Source organism: Mesoplodon mirus (assembly GCF_964341445.2).
Source record: "Mesoplodon mirus genome assembly, chromosome: 14".
Classification (NCBI taxonomy): domain Eukaryota; kingdom Metazoa; phylum Chordata; class Mammalia; order Artiodactyla; family Ziphiidae; genus Mesoplodon; species Mesoplodon mirus.
In genome coordinates this window covers 38,292,497-38,300,698 of record NC_138990.1, presented here as the reverse complement: position 1 = coordinate 38,300,698, position 8,202 = coordinate 38,292,497, and positions in this window count along the sequence as shown.

Below are 8,202 nucleotides of genomic sequence, written 5' to 3'. Positions count from 1 at the left end.
GAATAAAGAAAAAAGAATGAAACGAAATGAAGACAGCTTAAGAGACCTCTGGGACAACATTAAACGCACAAGCATTGGCATTATAGGGGTCCCAGAAGAAGAGAAAGAGAAAGGACCCAAGAAAATATTTGAAAAAATTATAGTCAAAAAATTCCCTAACATGGGGAAGGAAATACCCAAGTCCAGGAAGTGCAGAGAGTCCCAGGCAGGATAAACCCAGGGAGAAACATGCCGAGACACATAGTAAGCAAACTGATAAAAATTAAAGACAAAGAAAAATTATTAAAAGCAACAATGCAAAAGTGACAAATAACATGTAAGGGAACTCCCATCAGGTTAACAGCTGATTTCTCAGCAGAAATTCTACAAGCCAGAAGGGAGTGGCACAGTATATTTAAAGTGATGAATGGAAGACCCTACAACCAAGATTACACAGCAAGGATCGCATTCAGATTCGATGGAGAAATCAAAAACTTCACAGATGAGCAAAAGCTAAGAGAATTCAGCACCACCAAACCAGCTGTACAACAAATATTAAAGGAACTCCTTTAACTGGGAAACACAAGAGGAGAAAAGGACCTACGAAAACAAACCCAAAACAATTAAGAAAATGGTAATAGGAACATACATATCGATAATTACCTTAAATGTGAATGGATTAAATGCTCCAACCAAAAGACACAGGCTTGCTGAACGGATACAGAAACAAGACCCATATATATGCTGTCTACAAGAGAACCACTTCAGACCTAGGGACACAAACAGACTGAAAGCGAGGGGATGGAAAAAGATATTCCATGTAAACAGAAATCAAAAGAAAGCTGGAGTAGCAATACTCATATCAGATAAAATAGACTTTAAAATAAAGAATGCTACAAGAGACAAGGACACTACATAATGATCAAGGGATCAATCCAAGAAGAAGATGTAACAATTATAAATATATATGCACCCAACATAGGAACACCTCAATACATAAGGCAAATGCTAAGAGCTATAAAAGAGGAAATTGACAGTAACACAATAATAATGGGGGACTTTAACACCTCACTTACACCAATGGACAGATCATCCAGACAGAAAATTAATGAGGAAATACAAGCTTTAGATGACAAAATAGACTAGATAGACTTAATTGATATTTATAGGACATTCCATCCAAAAACAGCAGGTTACACTTTCTTTTCAAGTGCACATGGAACATTCTCTAGGACAGATCACATCTTGGGTCACAAATCATGCCTCAGTAAATTTAGGAAAATTGAAATCATATCAAGCACCTTTTCCGATCACAACACTATGAGATTAGAAATCAATTACAGGGGAAAAAAAAACGTGAAAAACACAAACACATGGAGGCTAAACAATACGTTACTAAATAACCAAGAGATCTCTGAAGAAATCAAAGAGGAAATCAAAAAATACCTACAGACAAATGACAATGAAAACATGACAATCCAAACAAAACCTATGAGATGCAGCAAAATCAGTTCTAAGATGGAAGGTTATTCAATACAATCCTACCACAGGAAACAAGAAAAATTGCAAAAAACAGTCTAACCTTACACCTAAAGGAACTAGAGAAAGAAGAGCAAAGAAAACCCAAAGTTAGTAGAAGGAAAGAAATAATAAAGATCAGAGCAAAAATAAATGAAATAGCAATAGCAAAGATCAATAAAACTAAAAGCTGGTTCTTTGAGAAGATAAACAAAATTGATAAACCTTTAGCCAAACTCATCAAGAAAAAGAGGGAGAGGACTCAAATCAATAAAATTAGAAATGAAAAAGGAGAAGTTACAACAGACATTGCAGAAATACAAAGCATCACAAGAGACTACTACAAGCAACTCTATGCCAATAAAATGGACAACCTGGAAGAAATGGACAAATTCTTAGAAAGGTATAACCTTCCAAGACTGAACCAGGAAGAAATAGAAAATGTGAACAGACCAATCACAAGTAGTGAAATTGAAACTATGATTAAAAATCTTCCAAAAAACAAAAGTCCAGGACAGATGGCTTCACAGGTGAATTCTATCAAACATTTAGAGAAGAGCTAACACCCATCCTTCTCAAACTCTTCCAAAAAATCGCAGAGGAAGAAGCACTCCCAAATTCATCCTACAAGGCTACCATCACCCTATACCAAAACCAGACAAAGATACTAAAAAAAAAAAAAAAATAGAAAATTACAGACCAATATCACTGATGAATATAGATGCAAAAATCCTCAACAAAATACTAGCAAACGGAATCCAACAACACATTAAAAGGATAATACACCATGATCAAGTGGGATTTATGCCAGGGATGCAAGGATTCTTCAATATACGCAAATCAATCAATGTGATACACCATATTAACGAATTGAAGAATAAAAACCATATGATCATCTCAATAGATGCAGAAAAAGCTTTTGACAAAATTCAACACCCATTTATGATAAAAACTCTCCAGAAAGTGGGCATAGAGGGAAACTACCTCGATATAATAAAGGCTATATATGACAAACCCACAGCAAACATCATTCTCAATGGGGAAAAGCTGAAACTGCTTCCTCTAAGGCCAGGAACAAGACAAGGATGTCCACTCTCGCCACTATTATTCAACATAGTTTTAGAAGTCCTAGCCATGGCAATCAGAGAAGAAAAAGAAATAAAAGGAATACAAATTGGAGAAGAAGAAGTCAAACTGTCATTGTTTGTGGATGACATGATATTATACTAAAGATGCCACCAGAAAGCTACTAGAAGTAACCAATGAATTTGGTAAAGTTGCAGGCTACAAAATTAATGCACAGAAATCTCTTGCATTCCTATATGCTAACAACAAAAGATCAGAAAAAGAAATTGAGGAAACAATCCCTTTCACCATTGCAACAAAAAGAATAAAATACCTAGGAATAAACATACCTAAGGAGGTAAAACACCTGTACTCAGAAAACTGTAAGACACTGAGAAAGAAATCAAAGATGACACAAACAGATGGAGATCTATACCATGCTCTTGGATTGGAAGAATCAATATTGTGAAAATGACTATAACTACCCAAAGAAATCTACAGATTCAATGCAATCCCTATCGAATTACTAATGGCATTTTTTACAGAATTAGAACAAAAAAGTCTTAAAATTTGTATGGAGACACAAAAGACTCCAAATAGCCAAAGCAATCTTGAGGGAAAAAAATAGAGCTGGAGGAATCAGACTCCCTGACTTCAGACTATACTACAAAGCTACAGTAATCAAGACAATATGTTACTGGCACAAAAACAGAAATATAGGTCAATGGAACAGGATAGAAAGCCCAGAGATAAACCCACTCATCTATGGTCAACTAATCTATGAAAAAGGAGGCAAACTTTATCATAGGTGGCAAACTTTGTCAAAGGAGGAAACTTACAAGCTTTTGCACAGCAAAGGAAAACATAAGACGAAAAGACAACCCTCAGAATGGGAGAAAATATTTGTAAATGAAGCAACTAACAAAGGATTAATCTCCAAAATACATAAACAGCTCATGCAGCTCAGTATTAAAAAAACAAACAACGCAATCAAAGAATGGGCAGAAGACCTAAACAGACATCTCTCAAAAGAAGACATACAGATGGCCAAGAGGCACATGAAAAGATGCTCAACCTCACTAATTATTAGAGAAATGCAAATCAAAACTACAATGAGGTATCACCTCACACCGTTTAGAATGGACATCATCAGAAAATCTACAAACAACAAATGCTGGAGAGGGTGTGGAGAAAAGGGAAACTTCTTGCACTGTTGGTGGGAATGTAAATTGATACAGCCACTATGGAGAACAGTATGGAGGTTCCTTAAAAAACTAAAAATAGAATTACCATATGACCCAGCAATCCCACTACTGGGCATATACCCAGAGAAAACCATAATTCAGAAAGGCACATGTACCCCAATGTTCATTCCAGTACTATTTGCAATAGCCAGGTCATGGAAGCAACCTAAGTGCTCATCAACAGATGAATGGATAAAGAAGATGTGGTACATATATACAATGGAATATTACTCAAACATAAAAAGGAATGAACCTGGGTCATTTGTAGAGACGTGGATGGATGGAGAGACTGTCATACAGAGTGAAGTAAGTCAGAAAGAGAAAAACAAATATCGTATATTAAAACATATATATGGAATCTAGAAAAATGGTACAGATGAACCAGTTTGCCAGGCAGAAATAGAGACACAGATGTAGAGAACAAACGTATGGACACCAAGCAGGGAAGTGGGGGGGATGGTGGTGGTAATGGGATGAATTGGGAGATTGGGATTGACATATATACTCTAATATGTATAAAATAGATAACTAATAAGAACCTGCTATATAAAAAATAAATTAAATTAAATTAAAAAACAATTTTAAAAATCATCGTTGTTAAAATAAATCATCAATGGATGCTAAAAGAAATAGGTGAAGGCATGATTAGATATAGGATATTAGCATATTCTAAAAGTATGAAGTTATAAAATTCGAGACACTTTTTTATTAAAAAGGAAAAAAATAGTGATTTTATAGTAGAGAAATGTAGCAGACATCACCTTAATCAGGTGATCAAAATTAACATTGCCAGAAACAAACTATATTGACATAATTACCTCGTGACAGATGCACTGAGGAAAGGAAAAATACTTCCATTATTCTTACAAAAAAATTCATAACCTCAATGTAATAATGAAAAAAACATCAAACAATCTCAAACTGAGGGATATTCCACTGACCAGCCCTCTTTAAAAATGTCAGTGTCTTGAAAGACTAAGAAAGACTGACTAGGGGAATCAATCAAGATGGTGGAGTAGGAGGACATGGAACTCAACTTCCCCCATGAACACATCGAAGATACATCTACATGTGGAACAATTCTCACTGAAAACTAAATGTAGACTGGCAGCAAGACTCCTGTACAACCAAAGATATAAGAAAGATCCATATGGAATCAGGTAGGAAGGAAAGAGAAGTGATCAGTTTGGGACCTGTGCCCCTAGTCGGGACTCAGAGGAAAAGGGAGAATACACAGGCAGAGATCCACCCTAGGGAATGAGAGGTTCTAGTCACATATTGAGTGCCCCAGCCCTGGGATCTGACACAGAGAAGATGAGGCCCCTTTGCTGGTTGGAGGGCCACTGGGATTAACAGGAGGGCTGTGGGAAGCCTGGGCTCCACTCCTGAGGAGCTCATGAGAGCTGGCTTGCTCCCAAGGCAGGGCACAGAGGGCAGAAGGAGGACGGGTCCAGTGGCTGCCCAGTTTCTCACAACCACCCCAGCATGATCCCCTGTGTGAGCCGAGCAAATGCTCCAGCATTGCTTACTTCACCTCGCAAATCCACACTGGGGTGAGGGCTTCCACACCAGGGAGAGAGCCTGGCTAAAGGACGCATAGGTGACTCAGACCCTGGGCAGCACCTGAGCACAGTAGGAGTGTCTATTGTTATCCGGTCACAAGCCAAGAGCCTACTTGGGCTCCCTCTTGCTCCAGCACTGCTCCCCTCTGGGGCAAGGGTGCTGGTTCTGGGAGAGGAGAAAACACACACTTAAAGGGGACAGAGACAACTCAGACCTGACCCTCAGGGATTCTGCTCCATCAACTTGGCATCCCACCCCATCCCTGATAGGGTTGTAATGGCCATTAAGCAGAGGAGAAGTCCCACCTCACACTTGGCCCAGGCCCTAGCCCCTCCATCTCCAGTTCCACCTCCTACCAATGTGATGGCTGTCAGCACACCCTGAGGAAAAGCATGAATTGTGTTCATGTGAAATTCACCTCTCCCCAAAGGCACTGGGCACACACAGACTGTATAGAAACCTAAGGACACCCACATAAGAACACCCTTTCAAGACTGCAATAGGTAGCTGTTTTACTTAAATTTATAGAGACAGAGAAAGTTAAGCAAAATAAAAAGACAGATGAACTGGTCTCAACTGAAAGAGCAAGAGAAAAACCATGAAAAAAAAATAAAACAGAAATAAACAATTTACCAGATAAAGAATTCAAAGCAGTAGTAATAATAATGCTATCTGAATTAGGGAAAGGAATAGATGAACACAATGAAAAATTTAACAAAAAAATAATAAAAAGAACCAGTCAGAACTAAATAATACATTAACTGAAATGAACAACACACTAGAAGAAATGAGTAGTAGACTAAGCGATACAGAAGAACACATAAATGATCTGGAAATAGAATAATATAAATCACCCAATAAGAACAGCAAAAAGAAAAACAAATTTTAAAAAATGAGAACAGTTTATGAGATTTCTAGGTAACATCAAGCATACCTACATTTACATTATAGGGGGTCACAGAAGGAGAAGAGAGAGAGAAGGGGGTAAAAATTGTATTTGATGAAATTATAGTTGAAAAATTCCCAAACCTGAAGTAGGAAACATATATCCAGGTACAGGAAGCACAAAGGGCTCCAAACAGGATGAATCCAAACAGAACCACACCAAGACATATCATAATTCAAAATGGCAAAAGCTAAAGATAAAGAGACAGTTCTAAAGGCAACAAGAGGAAAACAAACAGTGATAAGGCTATCAGGCCAGAAGGGAGTAGCCTGATGTATTTAAAGTGCTGAATGGGAAAAACCAGCAACCTAGATACTTTACCCAGTAAGATTATCATTTAGAAGTGAAGGAGAAGTAAAGAACTTCTCAGATAAGCAAAAAACAAAAAAAGTTCATCAATGCTAAACCTACCTTAAAAGAAATGTTAAAGGTTCTTCTCTGAGTGGAAAAGAAAAAGTTACAATAAGAAATAAGAATTTATAGGAAAAGAAAAATCTCTCTAGTAAAGGCAAATATATAGTAAAGGCTGCAGATCAACCACTTACGCTTGTATGAAGATTAAAAGATGACACATTGTAAAAGCAACTATAACTACAATATATAGTTAAGGGATAGACATGAAGATGTAAAATATGACATCAAAAACAAAACTGTCACTCTTTGCAGAGGACATGATACTATACATAGAAATCCCAAAGCCTCCATCAAAAAACTGTTAGAACTATAAATGAATTAAGTAGAGTTGCAGCATACAAAGTTAATATACAGAAACCTCTTACTTTTCTGTACACTAATAATGAACTATCAGAAGGATAAAGCAAAAAAAAATAGCATTTAAAATTTCATCAAAAAGAATAAAATACCCAGGAATAAACTTAACCAAGAAGGTGAAAGACCTATACTCCCAAAACTATAAAATGCTGATGAAGAAAACTGAATATGACAGAGAGAAATAGAAAGATATCCCATGTTCTTGGACTGGATGAATTAATATTGTTAAAATATCCACTCTGCCAAAAGGAATCTACAGATATAGTGTAATCCCTATCAATATACCCATAACATTTTTCACAGAACTGGAACAAATAATCCTAAAATGTATGTGGAACAAATATAGACCCAAATTGCCAATGAAATCTTGAGAAAAAAAGAACAAAGCTGGAGATATCATGCTCCCTAACTTCAGACTATACTACAAAGCTACAGTCATCAAAACAGCATGACACTGGCACAAAAATGGACACATAGATCAATGGAACAGAATAGAGAGCCCAGAAATAAACCCACATGGATATGATCAATTAATCACAACAATGGAGGCAAGCATATACAATGGAGAAAAGACAGTCTCTTCAATAAGCGGTGCTGGGAAAATTGGACAGTTACATGTAAGAGAATGAGATTAGAACATTTCCTCACACCATAAACAAAAATAAACTCAAAATGGATTACAGACCTAAATGTAAGACCTGAAACCATAAAAATCCTAGAAAAGAACATAGGCAGAACACTCTTTGACATAAATCATAACAATATTTTTTGGATGTGTCTCCTAAAGGAAAGGAAACAAAAGCAAAAATAAACAAATGGGACCTAATTAAACTTAAAAGCTTTTCTACAGCTAAGGAAACCATTGACAAAATAAAAAGACAACCTACTGAATGGGTGAAAATATTTGTAAATGATATGGCCAATAAGGGGTTGATATTCAAAATATATAAACAGCTCATACAACTCAATATCAAAAAAAAAACACCAAAAAACACCTAACTTAAAACTGGGCAGAAGACCTGAATAGACATTTTTCCAAAAGAGACATACAAACAGCCAACAGGCACATGAAAATATGCTCAATATCACTAGTCATCAGTGAAATGCAAATCAAAA